Raw genomic sequence first — 12,252 nt, 5'->3', positions numbered from 1 at the left:
ATTTTACACTTTTGATAGATATTCATAATACAAACTCAGAGGCAATAATAATAGCTGTTAAATATTCTTTTTTATTTGTTTATTTTAACTTGCTCATAAAGTTTTGACCTTGTTGTCTTTCGTGGCTAGGTGGCTGGATCAGCTGTTACTAAATACAACCTGACAGTTTAATACTGGGATGCTTTCAGGTTTCCAAAATTTTTAAAAGGCCTTCTGCAAGGTGATAGACCTGGTTTACAATAGTTTTGTTCAAGTTTTGAATTCAGTTTCATGCAATTTAATTGAATAGTTTTATATTTCCCAACTTCTGTTTAATGTTTTGATCCCTTGGGAAGCTGACTTTCTTGGATTAGAGCACTTCCTAAAATCCCTCAAACATCCTTTAACTTGCCATCTTTCTGGTGACAGCCTTAATATTAACATTCATTGCTGGGAGATTAAGTCATTTATAAAGGCATCATATTTTTTTTTTTCCTCTTTATGCATTTCAAAGGTGTTCTACTCTGTTGATCAAAGCTGTTTTACAGGGTGTTTGAATGCATTGACCAACTGTCTTTTTAATAGGACTGAGCGTATTGACCAGAGTGTAACCAGCTGCAGAGTACTCTTACTGCCAAAGGCACTGATAGGAAGAGTCCATGTTTGTCTCCAGTCAGGTGAGAGGCTTAGTGGGATCACTCTTGTAATGATGAGATGGTAGACATAATTTACTTTTTAAAGCCCATAAATATCACTGAAAATGTTCCCTTTACTTGTCTGTGGGATAAAATATTTGGCACAGCACATTCTAGCTTTGTTAGACTAGCCTGTTGTAGTACTCATGGATGTTTCACAAGATAGAAAAGAACTGCAATGTTTCAGCTCCATCTTTAAAGGTATTTTTTTTGCACCATAACCCCCCACCCCCCCCACCCCAATTTTTCTTTCATTTTGGATGGGCTTTATTTTCAGAATCTTCCTCAATCTGCATAGTTTGGAAACATTCACCAATATCACATACATCTCCAAACTAGATTAAAGAAAGCTACCATGATGGTAAAAAACAGTCCAAGGATTTGAAGGTAATAGTTTTCAGCTCAGTAGGTGTTACATATGGCACATATTTCAGATTGTTATGCATATTTATTTTATGTTGGCCTACTAAAGACTGTCTACTGCTACCTATAGCAGTGATATATTTGATAATAAAAGTTACAAGCTACAACGTGTATGTACATATTGGCAGTTGTTACAGGATGAGAAAGGGGACATTGGTTCTCAAAAATAATAAATAACCTTTATATGGTTAGACACACATGATGTGAAAAATAACACTCTTTCCAGCTTTGTGTTGGCTTTCACATTCTTCCTAATTCCCCTTGACACCATCTTCCACTTTAGACATTAGTGCTTTCATAGTTAAAGTGTGTGTATAAAAAGGGTGTTTTCATGTATGTGCGATGTGTATGTAAGTGAATGTAAATTTGAACAAGTATGGATGTATTTATGTGTGGTTTTACACATGTAAAAATACAGTCCTACTGCTTGCATTGTTCTCAAAATCCAAATCCCAAGCACCAAGCTTTGAGCACAGATGCTGTTTTCAGTAAGATAGTACTTGTCTATTCTTTGAATGTCATGGCAGATGTTTTACCTCGAGGTTAATATCTGACTTGCTTTAAATTCATGTGGGAAATCTGAAAGTTCCATTTCCTATCTCGAAAATCAATAGAAACTTAATCAGAGCTGCTAAAAACAAGTCCCAGTTCTTTTGTAACAGAGAAAGTAAACAAGATACAAAATTAAAAGTGACAGAATATTTTACATGAAGGACATGAAGTGCACCACCAACTAAGCTTCAGCTCTACAAGCCTTGTGTCTTTCAAGTTGAGGTTCGACTAGAGAAAGCTCCATCTGTTTGTTTCTTTTTCCCTATACCAAGGCACTATAGCACTTTTAAGGTACATTTCAATTTTTAGTATTGTGTAAACAGGGTTTTTTTACAGACATTAGCTTTACATTGAACAGCTTGTATGGTGACCTGAAAGATTTTCTTTGTCAGAATCTGGGTATTTAATACAGGCTTTCACGTATGGTTGTTATTCACATGCACATGAATACAGATTCTGTGTGCTTTATTGGTCTTCCTGCCTCAACAGATTTTGTGCTTGAGCTTCATATAGCTAAAGTCCTCTCTTCCCTTTTAACATAAACTGATTTATTCTCTGTTGTTGTTTCTGCTTCCTTTTATCTGGACACTGTCATGCTGAAAGAAAGTGTTGTTTGATGTTATTTGTCCTAGGTCTGAGAGGACATTGGGGGCGTACAGTTTAATCTCAAAGGCAAAGGGAAATTGAGACCACTGTGTTCAGTGTTTATTATCTGCCCAAGGTGGCTGATTGTAGGACATCCTGGTCACTACATTCCGCAGCTGGATTCAGTCTGGAAACAAGGACTGTTTTGTCAAGATCACATGGATAAATAATCAAAGTAGTTGAAATAGTGAAAACTACTGGAGAAACAAAAAGAAAAAAAATGTAGATGAGCATCTTGGTTACACCATCCCTTATCCTTGTTGTTAGAACTTCAGAGACTGATACATTTTGAGGTATTTTGATGTACATTTTAAGAGGGGCTGTAGCAGTTTCTGAAGTGACCAAGCAATAGTAAAACCGACAGTTGGGATTTCTTGGTGGTTGAGCCTACAAAATTTTAATACATGTTTATAATCTATGTGGTCTTTAACACTGAAAGATGGTACAGTGGTTAGCAACCAACAGAGAGAAAATAAGGTTGGACAGGGCATAGCTAAACAGCAAGCAGGAAGAAAATAATGAGAAAGATGTTTACTGCAGATAGCTAAAAAATGCATATAGTGGTAAGGTCTAGATATTTTATCACATTTCTTTAGTTTGGCAGACAAATCTCTTTTCAGCTTGTAGACTGTGCAAACAAAACAAAAAGGAAGAGGGGAGAAACATGAGACCTCTATCAAGTTTCTGATTCAGTGATTCAGTAGTCATTACTGATGACTTGTTAAGTAATTTGAAGAGCTGCACTTGTTTCTTGTTTTTTAGAAAATGCTTCATAGTCTTGGAAGAAATGATGTTCTTAAAATCATTGTGAATTTGAATGTTCAGTTCAAGCAAAGAAAGCTAGTTTGAAAAAGGTGACCACAAACCTCCTATTACGAGCTAGTAAACGTGTACATTCATCACAGATAGAGATTTCCTTACTTTGGCCTTAATGACTTTAAGTATACCAGATGGGAGCAGGGATCTGTGTTTAAACAGTGTACAAGTTAAATTTTTCTCACGTAAATCTACCCTTAACTAGTTTTGACTGTGATCACTAATCCTGAGTTTATGGCAATTGTTTGAAATCACTGCAACGGTATATATATCAAATATATTCTTTGTTCTTCTGGTCTAATTTCTTTGTGGAGACGATATCCACATGGTGGCAGATAGTGGTAGAAGTACTCTTCTGATCACAGTGCTTTATTCTGCTGCCGGCATCACAAAAGGAAATTTTTTATTTCTTCAATGTGACCTTCTGAAATTCCTCTTTTTCTTTCTAGCTTGATTTTTAAAGAAAAATACAGCATCTAAGGTGAGCCTGTACTAAATCTCATATTGCTGCCTCATGTGGGAAAGATATCTTAGTTTTCCTTGGCTGGTGGAAGCAAGGAAAAGGGCAAGCCTATCACAGACTTCCCACAGGAAAGAGGGGGAAAAAGGCCCATGTGGTCATTGAAAAGGTAATGTGCGAGCTTAGGCTAACAGGCAGAAGCAGAAATGCTGATAGAGGAGTTGGATTGTGGCTCTTTCCTGACAAGCAATGTGGCAAGCAGAGCATAGATTTGCTTCTCTGTCTGCATCTAAAAGAAACTGTGTGCTGAATGGATAACTCAGGGCAGAGCGAAAAGAAAGCCCGCTAGAGGAGGGAACCCCTGAAGTTCATGCTAACGTAAAGCAAAGTTCTGCTTCTCAGAATGTAGGGTGTAGGCCTGTTCCACAGGGGCACTAATTTTTAAAGAACAATCTAACTCTGGTGCAGACAAGAAGAAAAAGTCACGGAACAGTGGTATTCAGATAGAGGTGTCAGCCAACACTTTCTTCTGTTTGCTTCATGAGATGTTCAACTGGTCTACAGGTAACACCTGTAGGTATACACAAGTCTCTACCCCGTGCGTATTTTTGAGTTTCTTTGTTTTCACTTAGGACTAGCTTACCTCTGCTCCCACACATTGAAAGCCTTGTTGCAGCTGGAGCACAGCTTCCAGCTCGTGCTCTGAGACAGTGCTGTGGCACAGCCGGAGCTGAGGAAGCGGTGAGAACTGGAAGACTAACTTTAAAAGTCCGCTTCAGATCCAAACTGAAGTACTAGTGTTGATGCTCCCATAGTAGATTGAGTCAAAGGACTCTCCAGGGACTGTTTCAAACCTATCTCCTTCAATAGTTTCATATATGAAGCTTGGGAGGGGAGAGTGAGGCGTGGAGAGAAGAAAAGGAGCACTCCATACAGGGGACTGGTGACACAATTGAAGTTCAGTGGCTGTCTGCAGGATCCCTGCCACCATTCCAATGAAGGACACGTAGCTGGTTATACCACCATAAAGATTTGCTTGTTTGAGTACAGGCTTTAAACCATTTATATGGTGAAAACCAAAGTTTGACTTAATTTATGTCAGATAAAAAAATCCGATGGAACCAGCAAAAAAAGAACTTAGTTTGTCAAGTAGATTTTGTTTCAGAAATAGAAACATTGTCATTGCTATCTTCTTAAAAACCTCAGATATTTTAATGCATATAGAATCAGTAGAGTGAAAAAAGCTGTTAACATTCTTGTCTCATGATTTAATTTGAAAAGTTCTTTTGCTTTCTTTAAAGTTAAATTTAAGAAAACAGCATTAATATGTTAATTAATAAGAAATTCAATAGAGATCTAGAAAGTAAGTAGTTAGACTACTTTTTTCTTTAGTAACTCTGTGAAGCTCATTAAATGTTTCTTGGAACACATATGCATAGGAAAGAAGTACAGAGAAATCTTCTTAAGATGAGCTTGTGAAGAAACCCCCTGTCTTAAGAGACACGGGTATTCTCAAATGTGTGAGTCTGCTTTTCTTAGAAAATCACATTAATTAAACAAGTGATTTTGTTTAGTCCTTTGAGTGAATACTTGAGTCAGTTCTCTTTGGGTCCTAGAGCTGAGTGAAATATTGACTTTTAGATCAGTGGTTGAACTAAAACGTGCTGTTAAATAAGTACGCATTAGTCCAAGGAATTATTTGCTTTTTAATACTTTTTTTTTTTCTGCATCAAAATAAGATTGCTCAAAAGTGCGCTTGAAATTGTTCATATGTAGATAATTTTATTGATTGAATAAAACTTTCATTTTCTTCTCTTCATTTTTTTTCAAATTAAATAAATTTAATCTTGTCAAAGGTTCAGAGCCAAGCTTTGAAACATTATTAATTCGGAAATATATTTCCAAATGTGCCACTTCTATTTCCTGTTCCCTTTCTGGAGGGGAAGCATCACTGGATTTCAGCACAGACTTCAAAGTCTGCATCAAGATGAGGGTCCATTTTTTTGTGTGACAATTTCTTGATCAAAAAACAGGCTTTGTTGATTCTGTGACAAGGAGCTGTGTTCTTGTTCAGCGTCAGGATCTGGTGTCTTCTTGCTTTCCCTGTAACACTTATAAATACATGAATCAGCTCTAGGGCATAGTATGTCTTTGATACCATAATGATGGTGTCATTTCTGTGCATCTTTTCTCTGCATTTATAATCTTCTGTGATCAAATCTGACTGTACACATTCAGTCTCTCAGAAGAATTGTCCCTCCTGCATACCTGCCTTGGTACGTAGCCACACCTGGACTCGGGTGGCATCCCAGAGTGACCCCTGTTGTCTTCATCCTCTCTGGTAACAATTTGGACTAACATTTTAGTCTCTACCAGATGCTGAAATGGGTCCATTACCACAGCCGCAGTTGGAACTTGGGTTGCTATGCTTTTTCCAACCCATCTCCATGTCGCATGAGCAGGAGGGGCCATTCTATTATGAGCTCTGTCGCCCACAGTATTAGCTGGAAAATCCCGTCTTCTGAAAACACACTTTTGTTGCAAAAGTAAGTGCAAGGCCAGCCCTTGACACCAATCATGACAGTGGAGGCTTTTAGAAAGAGCTCATGCATTGTTCAGACCTCTTTTGCTAGCAATTACTGGTAATGTGAATTATTTCACTGTGGTTATGAATGTATAACTTTTGGAAGAATCTGATGTTAAAAGCTCCTTGAGGTCGTTGCAGTCACTTTGGGCACATTGAACTCACCGTAACGTAAGTCCACACAAAAGACGAGCAGACTCCCTGCAGCGCTCCGTCATCCTTGTCTGCCGTCTGTGAAGTATGTGAAAGGTTTGTGGTTTGCCTGTTTCATGAAGAGAGGCTGAGCAAGCTGTCCTCTTCTGAGAGCCTGAAATTACCGTGTGCTAAATGAGAAAAATATATTAGAAGCATTAACGCTATATTAGCTGTCTCTCCTCTATCCACTCAGAACCTTGGTGGGGTTTGCTGTATTTATGTCATCCCTCACAGGCATTTATTGACACTAGAAAATGGTTAAGTGAAATGTTTCACCGCAGGCTGACAAGGTTCCAAATTGCAAAGAGTACAAGAAGATAGGCTGCACATCAGTGTTTACCCAAACTTACCATCGTGGTACAACTCCCTCTCTCAGGGGGATGAGTAGGGCTGAGGACAAGTCTGAATCTTGCTTGGCTCACTAGTGGTAGCTGAGAAGAATGGAATGGTTTGGGAGAAACCTGTCTGCTACTGCATATGAGTCCCAAGTTCGACTGTACAGAAAACACAAGAAAAAGAGGTAAAAAACGGGGATTCAGGGGGAAAATCAACCTGTCCTTTACTCCCAGTGGATGACATACCAGTTAAATACTGAGATCAGGGCCATCGATTTGAAATTATTCTTTCAGCAGGCAGGAGAAAATAACAAAAAGACTGCTGTTTCTGTACAGTCTTCTGCCATTCCCTGACACATCCCCTTAAGTAACTTTTTTTTTTTATTTTTAAGGAAGAGATTAAAAAAAATAAAGTCTAAATAAAATAAGACTCAAATGTGTTAAATAGTATTCAGATGTATTAAACTGAGTTCTGACTACTCAGCTTAGCTAGGCACATGAGGCTAGAAAAGGATTGTCATTTAATTTTGACTTGAAGAAAGTCCCTCTTAAATTTCCTGGGGTTTTTTGGGTTTTTTTTTTTGTTCAAATGACAAAGGTTGCTTGGTTGTTTTGGAAATTTACTTTTCAGTGGTTTGGATTCACTTGCTTATTATAAGGATGTATTAGCTTTGATAAGCTTTTTGGTCATTCGCCCAGTTTGTGTTCTTACATGCCAGTATTGTTTCCTGTTGCTTGTGTGCACTGATCCTTTCCATTGTGCTTCTAATCATATTTTCATTGGGTTTTTATCTTACTGTCTTACACTTTTATTGTACAGTGCATTTTTTCTTCCCTTGTTATAATTGTAATCATAGCTAAGTTTGCTTAAGATTTTTTTTTTTTTTTCTGGGGTGATAAGAACTGTGCAGAGTAATTCAGATGACATCCCACGAGTGCCTTGCCCAATTCCTACTGGAAATACCTTTAAAAACCAAATTTCTTGTCACAGCCACCTTGTTCACAGTTACCTTGTGATTAGCTAAGACGCTTATATCGTATATTGCTAACCTCTTCCTTTAATGAAAAATCCTCAAGGATAGAATATTCTTTAAATGAATATTTAGAAACTGCCTTATTACTATTGTCAGTTCTGTCACACTGGAGCAGAGATCTTATTGTCTACATAAGATTGTCTGTTAGTGCATTTTGCTTAAAATATTTGGTATTCATCTTTGTTCGTTTCCCGTTTTGAACATTTGCAGTGCTGTCAAGTACTGTGTCGCAGTCAGTCAAACTTTCTTGACTTTCAGCATTAACCATTTCTGTAGTCATGTACAATTCATACAAACTGCTCATTATTGAGAGCAGAATTAGCCACCTCTATCACATGGGACACTGTGTGACACACAGAAGATTAACAAATGGTGAATGATGAATAGTTGGAGGAAGGCTTGAAAGTAGTATGGCAGGAGAAATGAATGCTTCATTGGCTATGACCTGTGCTGAGTACCTGTCGTTCTAGGACAGTCAGAAGAGAAATAACATCATGTTTTGTGAGTTTGGATGAATTATTTCAGGAGGTGAGACTGTTTCAACTTTACAGTAAAAGCTTAAAATTTGATTTATGTCACACTTCCATCAGTCACATTTTGCTGTAACCTTATGGATTTCAGCAAAGCTATTTCAGATTTATTCCACTGTAAATGATACCAGTGTCATGTTCTTAGCTTGAGATACAGAATTTTTATGAACTTCACAAATTAGTGTTTCTGGTCTGGGGTAGAACTGTGATGTAGCTTGCAAATACAAATGTCTGACAAATCAAGATCTCAAAAAGGAATGAGTTTTGCTGGCAGAGTTTTGTCTTTTGTTCTCCCAAAGGGGTGATTAGTGGAACATGCAAAATGTTTCCAATTAAGAGCAGAAAAAAGAAAAATGCCAGCTTTTCATAGAAGCTTTCTCCTGAGGACTCAGACCAATTCCAAGATTTCATTTGTATGTGGTTGCTCAATAAATTCACAGTGAAACCACCTGTGATTGAGCACAAACCTTGAATCTAAAGAACTCTTAAAAGCTACGTAAAAACACGGGCTGCTCTCAGCCTGGATACGTCCTGACCTGCCCCTGCCTTGGCTGCTTTTCATCTCCAGCTGGTTGAACACCTATGGTACAAGGTGAAGCAACATTCTGAACCCCGGTATCTGAAAAGGCTGCAAAGGTGGTTGCTATCACCCATATGTGGTAAAGAATTACTGGGGTTTATTTTGAAGACTGAAGAAGAATGAGAAAAATACCCTCATGCTTTGTCTGTGATCTTCCAGGGAGATGGTCCAGACTTGCAGCTTTGCCCACGTCTAAAGCAAACCAGCTGACATTTTACCATTCTTGTTGTCTTCTATTTTGAGACGATGGTTTCGTTCAAACTGATGTCTTCGGAAGAGGATAGACAATTCCTGTAAACTTCGTAAAGCCAAGGAAACTGTTCATGCTGAATTCCTGTGAACTAAATACGGTATCTTACACAAAAGCACTAGAAATATGTTCTGTGCTGTCTAGGTGGCAGGACTGGTAATGCATATAGAAAATAGTGTGAGGACCACCAGCAACCTTAAAATCCATTTAATCACAACATGCCTAAGTGACCTACCTATGAGTTCACTTCCTTTTGTAGTACATAAAAAAATGTAAAAAACCTTTCAGCCTTACTGGCTTACATCAGAAAGCTGTACTGTGTAGATGAAATCTTTCCTGTGTGAGCCTGTCCTTATTAAATAAAAATGTTAAATAGCACTATTAGATAAGGTTGATATGTTGTGCTGGCTGTATTTAAATATTTAATTTCGAAAACAGATGAAGAAAACCGACACAAAATAAACTTGAGCTTTTAAAAACACAGCACCCAGACAGATTTTTCAGAGGTGTGAAACAGTAAAAAATCTGTTTCTTTGAACTCAGTTTTACATGGTGCTGCATTGTGTTCTGTACAGAAGAGATTTTTACTCTATGTCCCAAAGCTGTAGAATAAATATTACATATCCTGTATCTAGGGGGAATATTTTTCATATTTAGTACCTCTTTCCCCACCTGTAAATATATAATGGTAAATATTTATGACTTCATTTCAAGGTGTGTGTATACATGTAAAACCACACACACGTGTATGGACACACAAACCAGTGTTATAAGCTCTTATCTTTGTACCATGTTGTTATAGCCAAAACAGGAAAAAGCCTAAGAAAAAATCCATACTTTTCTCTGGTCTGTTTGTAATGTCATACTTTAAATATTTCCCTCTGGCATTGAAGAATTCCAGAAATAACAGATAGCCCTGGTTTTCAGAAGACTGACTTTTGTTGTGTTCACAAACTGACTCTAAGCAATTTGGATGGAGCGTGAGGGGAAAATGGAATAAACCACAGCAGCTTCAGGCTTTTTGTATTTCAGAATTCAGTTTCTGGGAAAGACAGGGGCTAAGTTCTGAGCAAAGTTCCAAGCAATGCCTTCTTTCAGTGGAAGTTTGTTAAGAATGTGCAGTGTTACCAAACCGCCCAAAATGGATATGTGGTGTGTGGCTGGGAGGGTCCTAGAGACACATGTAAGGAATAATGTTATCTGATTCCCGATTTCCCAAGGGGTTCTTTCAAAAGGGAAAAACAATTTCTTGAAGGAAAAAATCCCCATAATTCTAGGTTGCATTATAATTACTTTGGTTTTTTGGTTTTGTTTTTTTTTTTAAGTAACTATTTTAATTATCTTCTGCCACCTTTCTTTTCTTTCCCTCTTTCTTCCACATGGGCTTGTACTACAAAGTGGAAGGAGTCATGAGAGTTGTCGACTTCAGCTGTGAGATTTGAGTTATACCCGTGGTCATGTATCCTGCCAGTCTGTGGCCAGAAAGGTTGAATCACCTTTATTAATAATACTTATATGCTGTTTTTTTCTGTTAACGTGTAGTCTAAATGCTTTCAGGTGAAAGCAGTTTTGTTTCTCCCTTACTATCCAGTACTTCAAAAGAGCTTTTGATAATAATTATCATTACTTGGTGTTGCTCTAATATTATAACTTAATTATAACAATAATAGAGAGAGTTTGAAAATGGACCATTTCTTTTTTTATTAGCAAGGCACAAAGGACAGAGGCTTTAATGAAGAACTTTGATTGTATTACTTGAATTCCTATTTGAACACTGGACATCCAGCCAGCTAGTCCAAATAAAGTTTGACATCTTTTAATTATAAAACAGGCCACATTTTTTTCACTTTATTTATAAATTGACGCCCTTGTTGTATAGAAACGCTGTCCAATATTCCAGGAAATCTAATTAAATAGTAACCTTCTATGAAAAAAACAAAAAAAAAGCAAAACTTTCATCTTCTACAATGCAGATTGTGTGGTTGATAGAGTTGCTTTGTTCGTAGATCATGGCGCTGAGGACAATGTGGTACTTGTCCCTTCCTTGGGTTCTCAAGGGACTGTGATTATAAAAATAATAACAAATCAAAATACAGCTTATATTAAAAAGCACAGAAGAAAGGAACAGTCGCACAATAGGTGAATATCAGATCGGTGTACCTTAGCTGTAGAGCCAACTCTGACAGGATATGCAGGAGGAAGATAAAATTGAAAACAAGGTGAGCTCTTTCGTGAGGAAGGAGAACTGTCACAGTGAGCACACCTGAAATCAAAATTGCAGGCAAATTAAGTTTATTTCTCCCAGATGGCTGTAATTTGGGATATGTATATGAGAAGTAAGACCAAAAATGCTACAGAAAAGCAGCGTAACACTTGAGAATAACTACTTAGTGGTAGTAACACAAGACTCTGGTCCTGAAGGTTCTTCATTTTCAGAGGTTTAAGCTGAAAGATGAACCCTTGCGAGTTTTCATGACATCAGACAAGACCTCCACACCCCTTTTGAATTCCTGTGTGAGCCCCTGTTGGCAGTTTAATGAAGTCAAACACTGCTAAACATTATATTCAGCAACCCTATACTGAATGCAGAATACTTTTGCTGTTAAGTGCTATTTGCCAAGTTATTCTTTATAATTTAAAATGGGTGGTAAGGGGTTTGCTTCATTGGAGTCTAACAGAAAACATAGGAACAAAAACGCAATTGTGTTGCAATGCATCCATGTAAAAATGCCAGACGTCTTCCCTGGTATAGCCGCTCATCTGTGCAGAGTGCATACATACCATGTCTGCGTACAGCTGGTGGTGTCCAAACTCTCTGATGTTCTTGTGGTGGCCTGCTAACAGTTAATGTGGCCTTTCTTGGGGGGACTTGCTTTGTTAGGAGAAGGATCTCTTTGTGATTTTATGGGTATACATGAAAGGTGGACAGTTTAATATGGCAAGTGTTCTTGTGCATGGTGTGGTTTCAAGCTTTTGGAATCTGGTTTGAGCAAGGCTCGGACCAGCAAATAGCTCAGTTATGGGATTAGAAGGCATGTGTTAGGAGCTGTGAGATTAAACCCTGAATGGAGGTCTGATACCTCAGTGAATACATTCCTGCTCTGCAGAGCACGAAGTCCAGCTCTGCTTCTGAAGGAATGGAAACTTCATCTAGAAATCTAAGTGCAATATTGA

The sequence above is a fragment of the Falco cherrug genome, chromosome 8 (genome assembly GCF_023634085.1).
Source record: "Falco cherrug isolate bFalChe1 chromosome 8, bFalChe1.pri, whole genome shotgun sequence".
In the NCBI taxonomy this organism is placed as follows: domain Eukaryota; kingdom Metazoa; phylum Chordata; class Aves; order Falconiformes; family Falconidae; genus Falco; species Falco cherrug.
Note: the sequence above shows the minus strand (reverse complement) of the source record.